This window comes from Balaenoptera physalus (genome assembly GCF_965194825.1).
Source record: "Balaenoptera physalus genome assembly, chromosome: 9".
Taxonomy (NCBI): domain Eukaryota; kingdom Metazoa; phylum Chordata; class Mammalia; order Artiodactyla; family Balaenopteridae; genus Balaenoptera; species Balaenoptera physalus.
Window position 1 is genome coordinate 108006430 of NC_138888.1, and position 15791 is coordinate 108022220.

The 15791-nt window shown below is 44.5% G+C and overlaps 1 long non-coding RNA gene across 1 annotated transcript; it reads right to left on the reverse strand.

Annotated features, from left to right (window-relative positions):
• Window positions 1-7249: 7249 nt before the first annotated feature.
• Window positions 7250-13714, reverse strand: LOC309667364. Its single transcript, XR_014267728.1, has 2 exons — window positions 8222-13714; window positions 7250-8021 (listed from the first exon to the last, which is right to left on the reverse strand). It is a non-coding gene; the product is annotated as an uncharacterized lncRNA (long non-coding RNA).
• Window positions 13715-15791: the final 2077 nt, after the last annotated feature.

The following is a 15791-nucleotide window of genomic DNA, read 5'->3' on the forward strand; positions in this document are numbered from 1 at the left end:
GGGTGTCAGGTCCCAGGCTCTGTCCCCCTTGTTTCTCCTCCCTGCTTCCAGGTGAGGGCTCCAACCAGCAGGGTGGGGTGACCAGGTTGGCATCCTGCCCTCAGTCCTAGGATGCAGGCTGGTCAAGGCCCTCACCACCTCCACCCCTTCCCCTTGGTAACATGAGACACTATGCCCCAGTTGTAAGGGGTGGGAAGGCTGGGAGGTGCAGGGTAGCTGTGAACAGGAAAAAGGGAAATGGGATCGGGTGGGCAGCTGCGCAGCTCTGCTGTGAGGGTCACCTGGACGGTAGCGCACAGACTCTGGGTCCTGTGAAGCTTCGATGTGTTGTGGTTCTGGAAATCCTATAGGAAACGGTCCACAGCAGGTGAAGCTAATGCCTTTAGTGGAGGTGGTGAAGCCAAAGATCTCAGTTCAGACTGAAGGTGCCGATGTACATACAGGACAAGACCATCTCGTGTGAATGGACTTCAGGCACGTTTAACATGAGTGCAGTCATGTTAAGGCCTAGCATATTCTATCTTGTGCCTCTCCTCAGGGACCCCCTCCTCAGTTCCTGAGGATCCTGTAACTCCCGTACAGGGGGATGGAGAGTGGGCTCTGTCCAGTCTGAGCCCTGAGTTACCCTGCGTGTGAGTCTGCTCAGGACCGCCGTAACAAATACCACAGACTGGGCAGCTTGAATAACGGACCGATCTCCCAGTCCTGGATGCTGTCTGAGATCAAGGTGTATGCAGGCTGGTTTCTCCTGAGGCCTCTCTCCTTGGTGCTTAGACAGCCGTCTTCTCCCCAGGTCCTCACGTGGTCTCCCCGTGTGCCTATCTGTGTCCTAATCTCTTCTTGTAGGACATCAATCCTATTGGATTAGGATCCACCCTAGTGACCTCATTTTTAACTTGATCACCTCTTTAAAAATCCCATCTCCAAATACCACCACATCCTAGGGTCCTGGGGGTTAGGGAATCAGCATGTGAATTTGGGGGGACATGGCTGAGCCTATACCATCCTCCTTAGGAACCAAGTGTGCCTCGGTCCTTCCTTCCCTCAAGTCATACAAGGTGATGTAATGGCTCAGGGAGAGGCCACTCGTGCAGAGTTTGTGTCCCAGCTGCGGAACCCTTCTCTGCTCTCTCTGATCAGGCAGTGGCAGTGCCAGTCCCCTCCTGAGGTGAGCAGTTCTGTGGTTTCCTGCCATGTCGCCTGGCCTGCTGAGGTGCTCATTGTCAGGGAACTCAGGAGTCAGCAGCCTCGTGGGGATGCCGGGGACTCCCAGGGCCTTGGCAGATGTCTCTCCCAGCAGATACCCTAGCGGAAGTGGGGAAACATTTGGGGGATTACAGCTGGGAGAGAGTCACAGTCTCATTTATGTTTCAGAAAGACCACTTTGGGGTAGGATGTGAGGTGCACCGTGCAGGCAGGGAGTTTTGTCAGGGCCTGATGGAGGAACCAGGCACAAGATCGGGCTTGGGCCAGGGCTGTGGGTGTAGAGGGGAATTAGTGTGGGAATTGGCCACAGACTGTTGTTGAAATATCGGCTTCCCTGTGCAACGAGGCCGAACAGAAATACGGAGACAGGGATTTTGGAGGAAGAGAGAGATGGCTTTATTTTTCTGCCAGGCAGCAGGGAAGACACAGCCGGCTAGCACCTCAAGAACTGGGCATCCCCTCCTTGAGAATCAGGGAAGGTTTTATACGTGGGGCTCTCGCAGTCCGGGGTATAGGATGAGGATCAAAGTAGTGAAGGTCTTGCATTCCTCCTTTCCTTTGCATTATTTCAAAACAGTCATAGTTGGCATCAGGCCGCCCGGTAATTGGGGTCCAGCAGTCTGAGAATTGCATCCGTTTGCCTCTGGTTTATCGGCCGGTGACCTGTTTCTGAAATGAAAAACTATAGGAGGTGATTTGTTATGAGGGGCATATAGAATGTAAGTGCTGGACATAATAAGGTTAGGGAGTGAGAGGCAGGGGATGTAACTCACACAGAGTTCGGGGTGATGGGTGCCAGAGGTAAATTACGTAGTGTCAGGGAGTGAGGTTCGCTTTGTGAAGTACAAATCTAGTTACTACAAATTAGTGACAAAGTAAAACAAGGAGTGATGAACTCTTTCAGGCCAGGTTATGTTCTTCTCTAGCCTGTTCGCTATTCCTTTTGTTTTCCTTGTTCTCAGGGGAGGGAAAACTTCATTTCTATTTTTGCTGCAACAAGACTCTGGAGGAGCAGATGACAGTCAATGGGGCACAAGGAGACTGGGAGCCTGGGAGACCCCAGTGTTACTGAACAAAACTTGGGTCCGCTTGCCCGAGTGCAGTAAAGCCAGTCTACTGACACCGGGTGTGGTGAAGGGAAGTGCAGCTTTAATTGTAAAAGTGCCAATACAAGGAGAACAGGCGGCTTGTGCTCTAAATCCCCGAACCCCCTGAAGGATTTCAGCACAGCAATGTTAAAGGCCAGGTGAAGGAGGGGGGTCGCAGGGTATGTGATCAGCTGGTGCACAGTTCTCTGGTTGATGGTGAGGTAACAGGTGGTTAACACTCTAAATTCTTAGGCACCAGAAGTTCTGGGGCTACCTGTTCAAGATCATCAGGTAGTTCATTTCTTCCGTTTGGTGGTGGTTTTAGCATCTGTAAAACACCTCAGGAAGCGTGCATCAGATACTGTTATCCAGGTACTTCAGAGAGGAGCTACAGCAGAGGATGTCGGGGAGGGGTCTGTCCTGGGAAGGCCCCATAGGGTCCTGCTCGGTTATACCCGGTGCCTGGGCTCAGCAACCTGGGAAGGTGGGGCTGCTCCTGGGTGTGGGGAGCTGCAGGATCCAGGTCCCCTGAGGGCCCTGTTAGCCCCCAAGGTGAGATGGGAGTGCAGTGGCTGGACAGAGGCGTCTGGCCTGGGAGAGGGGTCCAGGCTGGAAATGTCACTGGAATCATCACAGGGAGGAAGAGAAAAGGCAAAGTGGGGACAGATGGGTCACAGCAGACTACTTGCAGGTGACTGTGGTCCTGGTGGAAGCAACTCAGAGCCAGAAAGGAGTGGCCGTCAGGGGCTCAGCTCCATTCCCTTGTTCCTTTGTAAAACCACTGTGTCAGAGTTTGAGACACTGCCAGTAGATGTCTGGGCCCAGTGCTGCCATGGCCTCATCAAAGGGGCCCAGGGGGAACACAGAACCACTGCAGGCCCTGCCCATGTCCTCACTGGGAATGAATCCCATCGGGGCTACTGGGCTCACAGACTTGAGGGAACCTCTGTCCTCAGGACTGGTCTTCCTCCTTCCTCTCACCTGCTGGTCAGAGGCCCAGGAACCTCCAAACTGGCTCCACCTCCAGGGCCTGGATTCTGGGACAGCTTAGGGGTAAGCAAGACCCTCATGCTCCTTTATCTGCCTGGGGGTGAGAATGTCTTAAACGCTGCAATTGACTGATGATGGAGGGCTGAGTGTTTCCAGCAGGTATGGGTGGAAAGATGGGGCGTGAAGTTCCTGTGTCTGCAGGGTCTTCCCAGCGTGAAGATCTGTGTGTGTTTCCCCCGGCCAGTCAACATCCGCCCAGGAAGCCCAGATCCAGGATTACGAGGGCAGAGGCTCTCCCCTTACTTATCTGTAACTTCTCACTCCCACAATGAGGAGCCTGTCTCCCACCATCTGCCATTTATGTATGCATTGCTCCTTTCCAGGTTACATGTGCAGAGGTTTCAGAATTGTTAGCTACTACACCCTGGAAAGAACTTCGTAAAATGAAGCCCACTGTATATGTACGGTCCAGTTTGCCTTTAGTCTACAGATTCCATTCATTTCCAAAGGTAACTTAGGTCAGCACCTTTTACCCCATCCCCTACAATGAGTTGTTTCCATATATTTCTAATACAGTTAGACTCTGTCACATTATGTATTCCGTCCTGCCACACTCCTACATTCTAAATAACTAAATTTGGATAGATTATGATTGACCCCTTGGGCTACACACATCTATGGGCTTAGACAAATGCATAGTGACAGGTATCCATCCTAGAGTGTCACATGGAACACTTCAAACCCCCCACCACATGATCTGCTTATCATCTGTGTAGCTTTGCCTTTCCCAGAATGTCACCAATGGGGTCATACTGTGTGCAGCCTCCTCAGCCTGGATGCTTTCACTTAACAATATATACTGAAGATTTATCCATGTCTTTCCATAGGTTGATGGTGCATTCCTTTTTGCTCAGTAGTATTCCACTGCATGTGTATGGGAGGAAAAACACTTTTCTAGGTTCTTGGTTGAGGCCCCCCTGCCCCTATAATAAAAGACAGATTACCAGGAGAAAAGCAGATGTTTAATAACATGTATACCTTGTGAATACAGGGGGGATACCACGGAAAACTGAGTCACTCCCTGAAATGACCAAAACCATCCCCTTAAATACCGTCTTCAGCTAAAAGCAGAAGAAAGATTCTGGGGAAGGAGGGAAGACCAGTAATGGCAGGTTATCAATCAAAGCACAGTAAACAAGGGTATGATTGTTTGCACATTTAAGTCAGGACTTCTCCATTGAAAAGAGTTACTTAAGATTTAATTATCCTTCTGTTTTTGGTGCAAAGAGGGACATACCCTTATAAATTGTAAATGTCCTTCATAAAACGGCAATCTCAGTTTTCTGAGATTTTTTTTTTAAATAAATTGATTGTTTTATTTTTGGCTGCATTTGGTCTTCGTTGCTGCGTGCAGGCTTTTCTCTGGTTGTGGAGAGCAGGGGCTACTCTTCATTGTGGTGCGTGGGCTTCTCATTGTGGTGGCTTTTCTTGTCGTGGAGCACAGGCTCTAGGCGTGCAGGCTTCAGTAGTTGTGGCACACCGGCTCAATAGTTGTGGCTCGTGGGCTCTAGAGTGCAGGCTCAGTAGTTGTGGCTCACAGGCTTAGTTGCTCTGAGGCATGTGGGATCTTCCCGGACAAGGGCTCAAACCCGTGTCCCCTGCATTGGCAGGCAGACTCTTAACCACTGAGCCACCAAGGAAGCCCCCCCCTTTTTTTTTAAAGCAGACCAATAATCCTTATGCCAGAGAGACCTATTTTGGGGTGGCATATTTTACTTGCCTTGACATGGATGTACCCCAATTTGCTTATGCATTCATCTTTTGAAGGATATCCTGATTTCTTCAAGTTTTTAGCCATTATGAAAGTGCTGTTGTGCATAATTGCATCCTCGTTTGCATTTGGACATAGATTTTCAAAGCAGTTGCCTAAATATTGGAAGCATGATTGTTGGATCCCAACGTGAGACTTGTTTAGCTTTGGAAAAAACTGCCAAATTGTCTTACAAAGTGGCTGCACATGCATCCCCCCAGCTATGAGGGAGAGTTCCTGTTGTTCCTCACTCTCTAGCAATTGGTATTGTCATATATTTGGAGCTTAGCAGTGCTAATAGGTGTGCTGTGATATCTCATGATTTTAATTTGTAATTCCCTAATGGTATATGATGTTGAGCTTGTTTCTGTATGATTTTTGCTATCTGTATATCTTTTTTGGCGGGATGTCTGTTCAGATCATGCTGTTCATGTTCATGCTGAGAGGAGCCCTGTCTCCTCAGGACCCACTGGGGCTTTGGCTTCTGGGACACGCGGGGCTGAGTCCACACTGATGGCCGGGCTTCAGGACAACCCGGGGTCGAGTCCACACTAACGGAAGCCGGGTCTTCTCAGGACCCCCTGGGGCTTCAGCTTTGGGACACTGTGGGGTCCAGTTCATGCTGACAGGAGCCTGGTCTCCTCAGGACCTGCCGGGAGGTGATGCCGCTGAGGGAAAAGGTGAGGAAAAGTGGGCAGAAGGTTCCTGTACGTTGCTGACCGCTGAGGGTGTCTGTCTTCAGAGGACCCCGGAGAGGAAGGGCTTGATGTGGAAAATTGGGTTTTTGGCCCCTTTTGTGTGTGGTGTAGACAGAGTTCAGTGTTGTTCTTTGGCGTGTGGCATCTGGTTTTCCCAGCACCGTTTATTGAGGAGACTGTCCTTTCCCTGGTGTATGTTCTTGGCTCCTTTCTTGTGAATTAACTGATCACATACCTGTAGGTTGATTCCTGGGCTCTCTGCTCTGTTCCTCTGGTCTGTGCGCCTGTTTTTGTGCCAATTCCACACTTTTGGGGGACTGTAGCTTCATCATGAAGTGTGAAGCCAGGGAGCGAGATGCCTCCAGCCCGTTCTCCTTCTTCAGAGTGGCTTTGGCTCTTCTGGGTCCTTTGTGGTTCCACACACATCTTAAGATTGTTTGTGCTGTTTCTATGGAAAATGTCATTAGACTTTTGGTAGGGATTGCATTGAATGTGTACATTAATTTGTCTAGAATGCATATATATTTTTTCTTTTTTTTAAACATCTTTATTGGAGTATAATTGCTTTACAATGGTGTGTTAGTTTCTGCCTTATAACAAAGTGAATCAGTTATACCTATACATATGTTCCCATATCTCTTCCCTCTTGCATCTCCCTCTCTCCCACCCTCCCTATCCCACCCTTCTAGGTGGTCACAAAGCGCAGAGCTGATCTCCCTGTGCTATGCAGTTGCTTCCCACTAGCTATCTATTTTACGTTTGGTAGTGTATATATGTCCATGCTACTCTCTCACTTTGTCACAACTTACCCTTCCCCCTCCCCATATCCTCAAGTCCATTCTCTAGTAGGTCTGTGTCTTTATTCCCATCTTGCCACCAGATTCTTCATGACCTTTTTTTTTCCCCTTAGATTCCATATATATGTGTTAGCATACTGTATTAGTTTTTCTCTTTCTGACTTACTTCACTCTGTATGACAGACTGTAACTCCATCCACCTCACTACAAATACCTCCATTTCGTTTCTTTTTATGGCTGAGTAATATTCCATTGTATAAATGTGCCACTTTTGTTTACTTAAAAAAAATTGGAGACCACAACATGTGACATGCAGGATGCAGAATCTTAGTTCCCCAACCAGGGATCGAACCTGCGCCCCCTGCAGTGGGAGCTCAGAGTCCCAACCCTTGGACGGCTAGGGAAGTACCACCTTAGAATGCATATTTTCACAATATTCTTTTTACCCATGAGCACGGGGTATCTTTCCATTTATTTTTGTCTGTTCATTTTCCTTTATCAGTGTCTTCCAGTTTTCAGTGTGCAGGTCCTTCACGTCCTTGGTTAAATTTACTCCTAGTTATCTTTTTGGATGTAATTGTAAGTGGGTTTTTTTTTTTAATTCTTTTTCTGATGGTTCATGATCAGTGTATAGAATCACAAATGACTTTTGTGCATTGATTTTTCTTTTTCTTTTTTTGTATCCTGCAGCTCTACTGAATTCATTTTTTAGTTGTAACAGTTTTTTGGTGGTTGAATGTGGAAAACTAGAATTCAGAAATCCCACTGTTTCAACTGCATCCAGGTCATCCACAGCACCCAAGACATAGTGGCTCCCAATATAATCTTCCCATGGTGCCTCTTGTAGTATGTGGACTCCTCCAAGGGTGATTGGCATCCCCACTGCGGGTGAGCTGGATCTGGGTAGAGCTTGGCCTCTATAACAAAGTTTGCTGTCTGTATTTCTGGCTTGGTACGACATGGTTGTTCTGATAAGTACTTTATTTTCTAGTAAATTTCAAGTGTATAAATAACTTTAAATAGCAGTATAAACTTTTCCACATTCACAAAATACTCCAGTTTGTTTTACCCTGTGAGAGTGGGAGGGCCACTCTGCCAGGGAACCAGCACATAACTCCAAAATGAGGAATAATTATGGTTTCCACATTATAATCCTATCCACAGACCTGCTTCAAATTTCACCAGCTGCCCCAGCTTTGTGGAAATGTATTTTCCCATTCGAATCCAGTTTTCCTTTCCTGGAACCATCACTGGGGCTTTTCCTCACTATAAAAACCTTGTTGGATTTAAAGTGTACAAGATGAGCATGATCTGGGTGGTTTTTCTGTATGGCTTCTTTCACTTAGGATGTTTTCAGTGTTTATCCGCATTGTAACATTGATCATTATTTCATTCATTTTTTCCATTGTGATTAAAAACACATAACATCCCCCTCACCCATCACGCACCGTACGTTCGTGGGGAACCTGGTGCTAAACCATTCTTAGAAGACCTGCTTCTGGGTCGGGGTTTCGTACGTAGCAGAGCAGCTCTCTCACTGCGATCTATTGAAAGTCAGCCCTCGACACAAGGTTTTTTTTATTTTTTATTTATTTTTTAATTAAAAAAGAAAAAAAAACACATAACATTTACCATTTAAACCATTTTTTAAAGCTTTTAAAAAAATTATTTTATTTTTTATTTTTTGCGTGTCGGGTCTTTGTTGCTGCACACAGGCTTTCTCTAGTTGCAGCGAGGGGGTGCTGCTCTTCGTTGCCGTGTGCAGTCTTCTCTAGTTGCGTAGCACGGGCTCTAGGTGCACAGGTTTCAGAAGTTGTGGCTCGCAGGCTCTAGAGCGCAGGCTCAGTAGTTGTGGCACACGGGCTTAGTTGCTCCGTGGCATGTGGGATCTTCCAGGACCAGCACTTGAACCCGTGTCCCCTGCATTGGCAGGCGGATTCTTAACCACTGTGCCACTAGGGAAGCCCCATTTAAACCATTTTTAAGTATACAGTTCTATGGCATTAACTACATTCACATTGTTGTAAAAATATCCTCTCCATCCATCTCCAGAACTTTATTTTCCCCATGTGAAACCGTAGCCATTAAACACTAACTCACCTCAACACCTGGCAACCTTATTCTACTTTGTCTTTGAATTTGACTTATCTGGATACCTCATACTAGTGGAATCATAGAACGTTTGTCCTTTTTTGTGTCTGGCTTGTTTCACTTAGCGTAATGACGTCAAGGTTCATCCACATTGTAGCATGTGTGAGAATTACCTTAGTTTTAAAGGTTGAATCATATTCCATTGTGTATATGCTACACTGTACTTATCCATTCATCTGTTGAAGGATGTGTTGTGTTGCTTCCACCTTTTGGCTATTGTGAATAATGTTGCTATGAATATGGGGTACAAATATCTGTTCCAGTCCTTGCTTTCTAATATTTTGTGTGTACACCCTGGAGCGGAATCAAGGGATCATACATTTTCCATGTTTTTGAGGAGCCACCATACAGTTTTCCACAGCGGCTGTATAATTTTACTTTATTCCTTTATATGACAGAATAATGCAGCTTATGGATATACCTTATTTTGCTTATCCATTTACCTGCTGTTGGACATTTAAATCTTTTCTACCTTGGGCTATTGTGAACAGTGCTGCTATGAATAATTGGTGTACAAGTTTTTGTTTGAAAACCTGTTTTCCATCTTTTGGGTATATATCCAGGAGTGGAGTGGTTGAACCACATGGTAATTATATTTTATATTTTTGAGTAAATGCTAAAGTTTTGTACACATAGACTGCACCATTGTACATTTCCACAAGTAACTTTTAAGGGTTCCAATTTCTCTACATTGTTTCCAACATTTATTATTTTTATTTATATATTTAAAAATTTATTTTAATGTTTATTTTTATTCTAGTGTGTGTGAAGGGGCACCACACTGTGGCTTTAATTTGCATTTTCATCATGACTACTGATGTTTGTCATCTTTTCATGTCCTTGTTGACCATTTGTATATCTTGCCTGGAGAGCAGTCCATGCAAGTCATTTGTCTGTTTCAAAAGTTTTATTGTTTGTCTTTTTGTTAATGAGTTGGAAAAGTCCTGGGTATATTCTAGGTAAAGAGTCTTATCAGATATATAATGTGCCAATATTGTCTTCTATTCTGTGGGCTGTTTTTTTAGTTTCTGGATAGCCTCTTTTGATGCACAAAGGTTTGTAATTTTGAGGAAATCCAATTTGTCTATTTTTTCCTTTCATTTCTTATGCTTTACTGTCAAATCTAAGAAACCATTGCTAACTTCATGGTCAGGAAGATTTAATTCCTTGGTTTATTTGAGAGTTCATACAGTCATCCCTCGGTACCCACTAGGCCAGGCTTTAGGCCTGGGGTTGAGTCAGTGCGAGGGTTCAGGGGTCATGGTTTAGGGTTACGGGTCATTGTTGGAGAGTCATGGTAGGGGGCTGTGGTTAAAGGGTTAGGGTCGGGGAGTAGAGTTTAGGCGTCAGGGGTGAGGGTCTAGCGGTCTGGGGCTAGGGTTGTTAGGGGGTTAAGGTTAGAGGTTAGGGTTCTTAGGGTAAAGGTTAGAGTTAGGTTTAAGCACAATTGGCCCTCATTGCCTTCCCCTCTCCTTCTCTCTGAAGCCTCCAGAATGGATAGGACTTGCCCAAGGTCAAACAGGAGTCAGGGAGCTGAGGTCAGTAACTGTTTTTCTGGCCTCCCTTCCCCCAGTCCTGGGCTCTGAGAGAAGAATGAAATGTCTGTTCTTGTCTCGGACTGTTTCTTATCCAACTCAACCTCTGTCAAGGATTGGGGAGGGTGTCAGAAGTCATGCATGGTTTCCTTCTGCCCTCCTACCTGGGAAGGGTGATGCTGGCCCTACTCTGCCTGGGCAGCCCCAGGTTCCAGCACAGCCCAGACAGCAGGGCACTCAGTGGACATGTGTGGATTTATACAGGACTGGGTGCAGTGACCTGCCAGCCCCCAGATGCTGCCTTCTTAAGGGCTGGTGGGGCCCTCCTTGCACTGGAGGCATCCTTTGTCCCATCTGAGTGGGCATGAATAGATGACCAAGTCTCAGGCAGGACAGCCCTTGACCTCTGACTATCCAGGCAGGCATCTGTGTTCCTCTAGCTCAGTCCAGCCTGGGCATTGTCAGGCCCTCATGTACAGTTACAGAGCTGACCAGGATGCCAGACAATTCAACAGCTACCTGGGCAGGGTAGACATTCCTTTGAGAAGTTTCAACTACCAACATGCATGTGGTTGAGAAAAAGGCCTCCCCCTCACAGCCTCATAGGCTGCCAAGAGAAGTAATAATCCTCTAAACATTGGAGTGTGTCCCTGACACAACAACCATACAGCAGACCATGGCCCTGCGATCCTTTGTCCTTTCAGTCATTAGAAACTTTTGACATTCATATTCATTAAGAATCAAAGATATGGGAGCACCTGGACCTCACAATGGGAGGTTCACACTGAGACTGCATTGTCTTGGAGAGCCATATGCATCCATGTGGCCTCCGGAAAGCCTGCCAATTATGGGTTCCATGGCATGGAATAATTCTTGAGCCTCCCATTACTTCATCGCACAAGAATTTCCTTACCACCTTAGCATTTGGTTTCTTCACTTAGTAAACGAGAGAGAAGAAACTGGAAAAGGAGCAGTATTGTTTTTCAGGGATGGGCAATTAATATGGCCAGGGAGATGGCATAACTCAAGGGCTCCCACCTCTCAGGGGCAGGAATGAGGTCTGTGTGTTTTCTGAGGGCACATGGGCTGTTCTGGGCCAACCTCTGAGATGTGAGGACCTGATGCCCAAGGAAAGAGACTTGAGTTTACCACCACCAATGATCCTGAGTTTTCAGCAAGTGAAAGAACTTCTTGCAGTCTTGGGAGGGACAGTAAGAACACTGGATGAGTAGCTGCAGCCCCTGACCCTAAGTGAACCTCTTTCTTCCTTTTGTGTCAGATTCTATGCTGTGCAGTGAGCTGTCGTTGACTTAGAATCTGTTGCTTTCTCCTAGAATCTGTTGCTTTCTTCCAGCCAGCATCTGTTCTCATCCCCAAGTGCCTCAGTTTTCCTTTGGGAATTACATCTCACCTGCTTCCAGTCCAAACAGTTGCAGAAGGATGACCCCATGTTCCACTCAGCTCGAAGATGGGTTTACAACCCACATCTAGCCAGTCCCATTTTCCGTCTTCTGGTGATGGGCCAAGGATGAGAATGCAACCCAAGCCAGATCAAAGGCATTTAAAACCATGACTTTCTTGGAATCTAAGAAAAGGAGAAACTCTTTCTCGGAAAATGGATGGTAAGTGGTTGTCAGCTTAGAATTGCTGTTGGCCCAAGGGCAGTGAGAGAGCCTGTGCCTGTGAATGGGGTCCCCCAAAGGCACTGAGCAGGACAAAGTTTTGGCAGAAGCAAGGTCACACTGAGATAGTGTGAGCCACTGGACCTGCCAGGTCCAAATCCATTCTTCAACTTGCCACTTGCAAGTATTAATTTATTTCTACCTTTACGAGAAATATTAATTTATTTTACTTCAGTAAGTGTGTCCAGTCGCTGGGAAAAGAAAAAGTCCTAGTTGATACATCTGAATCAATAATCCCTGATCCTTCCTCAGGTGTCCTCACTGGGTAGGCATGGCTGGGGGAGATGAAGACACTGGGTGGGATCAGATGTTAGTGGAGCTGCCAAACAGCTCTGTCCCTGTTCCTTCCCTGTCCTGGGAGAGGGAAACCCTGGAACAGTGATAGGACAACCAGTATGGGGAAGAGGTTCCTCAGTGATTAATTGGTCTTTTTGTATTTTCCTTAATTTAGGGTTCATTTTGGTAATGTGTTTTTACAAAGAAATCACCCGGGTCCTCTAGATTTCCAGTTTGTTACTGTAGGTTTCTCTTATTTGACATTTAATTTTTCCTGTCTAATTTTATACAGAATCATGACAAATAATGAACAAATATTGATACTTTATTATTAACTGAAGTCCCTATTCATGTTCCCTTTGTTATACCTTTCCTTGTTCCAGGATCTCAAAGGACATGGGGTCATCATGTCGGTTTAGTCTCTTCTGGGCTTTGACAGTTGCTCAGACTCTCCTTGTTTCCATGACCTTGACAGTGTGGAGGAGGACTGGTCAGGTATTTTATAGACTGCCGGGCACTGGGATTTGCTTGGTGGTTTTGTTGTGGTTAGACTTGGCTTTGAAAAAGCAGATCACAGAGGTGAAGTGCTTCCTCTTCACTATATATCAAGAGGACAGGTTCTTAAGGAAACTTCTCACTTATATTCTTAACTTTGGTCACCTAGCTGAAGTAGTGTTTGTCAAGTTTTCCCACAGTGAGGTTAATTTTTTCCCATGTCCATCCTGTGTGTCTTATTTAGGAGGAAGTCATAATGCAGAACCCACACTTGAGGAGAGAGGGCTTATCTTCACATCCTTGATGGACAGCTGAGTGGCTATATACATTGTTTAGAAGCTTTCTGCATAGGAGATTTCTATTTAACACCATTCATCAAAAACTGTGTAATTTATTTTTACCACTTTGGACACATGAATAATTATTGTAATCTTTTGGTTATAATCCAGCACTACATTATTAGACTGCTTAGTTAATTTTTGCTTTGGCTGTTGAGAACTTTTTCCATTTGCTCCTGTTTTCATTTTACATAATTTTTCTTGTGTGGGTTTTTAAAATTTTTGGTACCTTTTTACTTTCTGATATTTTAAGATTATCCTGCTTCATATATTTACCATCTCAGTCCTAGCATCAGCCCTTTCTTCAAAGAGCCCTTGTTCCTTTTATTAGAGAATGGTATTAAAAACTTACATGTGGGAGTTAAATATGCTCAGCTGACAGTGTACAGAAATATATGCATGTATCACAGCCTACGCATATACACATAATTATAAAGATTTCCATGTGGAACTATGTGTAGGCTAAAGATAGTTCATACTGATATCTCCAACCGGATCTGTTATGACATGGATATTGTAACCTTCTCCTTTTGTTTGATTGTAACATACCACTCCAGTGGTAAGAAACCTGGCTTCCACCATTTGTCATTTATTAAATTCAGAGCTTGTTCCATTTGATTACTGATATAGTAGTTTCAGTACTGTTAGCTACTACCCTTCATGGGAAAGGACACAGAGTCCACTGTGTATGTATGGCACATTTTGTCTTTGGCCTACAGATTCTGTACATTTCCAAAGTTAACTTAGGTCAGGCCATTTGTCCCACTACCAACAGTGAGTTTTTTCATACATTTCTGAATCAGTTAGATTCTTTGTTACATTCTGTATTCCAGTCTTTGACACTCCCATATCCTAAGTAGCTAAGTTTGAATAGATGGTAAATTACTTGTTGGGTTGTAAAAATCTGTGGGTGTAGACAAATGCATAGTGACAGGTATTCACCACTAAATTATCATATGGACTATTTCAACCACATATTCCGTAAACTGTTTACCATGTCAATTTTGCCTTTTCTCGAATGGCATACAAATGAGGTCATACAGTGTGTAGCACTTCAGACTGGATTCTTTCATTTAGCAATGTAAGTGTTAGATGTATCTTTTATTTTTTTATTTTTTTTTGCACGGGTTGATGGTCCATTCCTTTATATCTCTGAATACTATTGCATTGCATGTATGTGAGAGGAAAAATAATTTTCCCTCTACCCTTCTATGTTCTTTATTGAGATCTGCCTTGTAATAAAAAAGAGACGAACTGGAGAAAACAATCAGAAGTTTAATATATACCATGCATACCTCCTGTATACTTGAAAGATACCCAGGAAAACTGAGTCACTCCCTGAAATGGCCCAAGCCGTTACCTTAAGTGCTATCTTCTGCTGAGAACAAAAAAAAGATGTTAGGGAATGGAGGAAGCCATTTAAGGGATGTTATTAGGCAAAGTCCAGTAAACAAGGGTATGGTTGTTACACAGAGTTACATCCAGGCCTATTTCATTGACAAGCTTTTTGTTTTAAAAAAAAACACATTTATTTATTTGGCTATGCCGGGTCTTAGTTGCGGCCTGTGGAGTCTTTAGTTGTGGCATGCGGGCTCTTAATTGCAGCATGTGGGATCTAGTTCCCTGACCAGGGATTGAACCCTGGTCCCCTGTATTGGGAGTATGGAGTCTTAACCACTGGACCAGCAGGGAAGTCCCAACCAGCTTTTCTTGATATTTAGTTATCATTCAATTCCTGGTCCAGAGAGGGACATATCTTTACAAATGGAAATATCCTTAATAAATGTAAATGTACCTCTTAAAAGGGCATTTTCTACTTGGTTTTGAAAGATTCTTCTGGGTCTGCTGTTTCTTAAATTAATCAGTCCAAAATAATGTTTTTGTCAAATGGGCATATTTTGGGGTGGTGTATTCTGCTCCCCTTGACATGTATGTGCCTTAATTTGCTTATGAATTCATCTACAGAAGGACATCCTGATAGCTTTAAGTTTTTAGCCATTATGAATAGAGCTGATGTGCATTACTTGATGTTAGTTTTGGTTTGAACACAGTTTTTCAAAGCAGTTGTCTAAATACAAGAGGTACACTTCTTGGATCCTAAGGTGAGGCTTTTTAGATTTGGAAAAAAACTACCAAACTGTCTTCCAAAGTTGGTTGTACATGCATTCATTCCACCAGCATCTTGAGTATGTTCTTATATGCTTATTTACTGCCTGTTTATCTTCTTGGGCCAGGTGTGTGTTTCAATCTTTACCAAATTTTAATGGTGTTGTTGACATAATTTGAGTACAAATCCTTTATCAGATATGTGTTTTGGAAATAGTTTCTTGCAGTTTGTGGTTTGTCTTTCGGTTTTCTGAATAAAGTCACCAGACCCAAAGTCATATAGATTATCTTTTTTTTTTCTAGGATTTTTATAGTGTGGTCATTTAAATTTGTCTATGGGCAATTTTGAATGAATTTTGGTTTAAGTTGTAAAGTTTGTGTCTACATTCATTTCATTACATATGGTTTGTAATTAATTGCTCCTTAAGCATCTTTTGAGAAGATACAGTGAGATACTTGGCTCCATTTCAGTTTGGATTTCCAAACTTAGTATATACAGCAGAACTGCAATCCGGATGAGTCTCTGGGTTTGGAGTGCGGCACTCCCAGTACTTCTCTGACGCCCCACAGGGGGCGCCGAACCCCCCTGTCTGACCCTGGGGGCACAGGTGCACCCTGC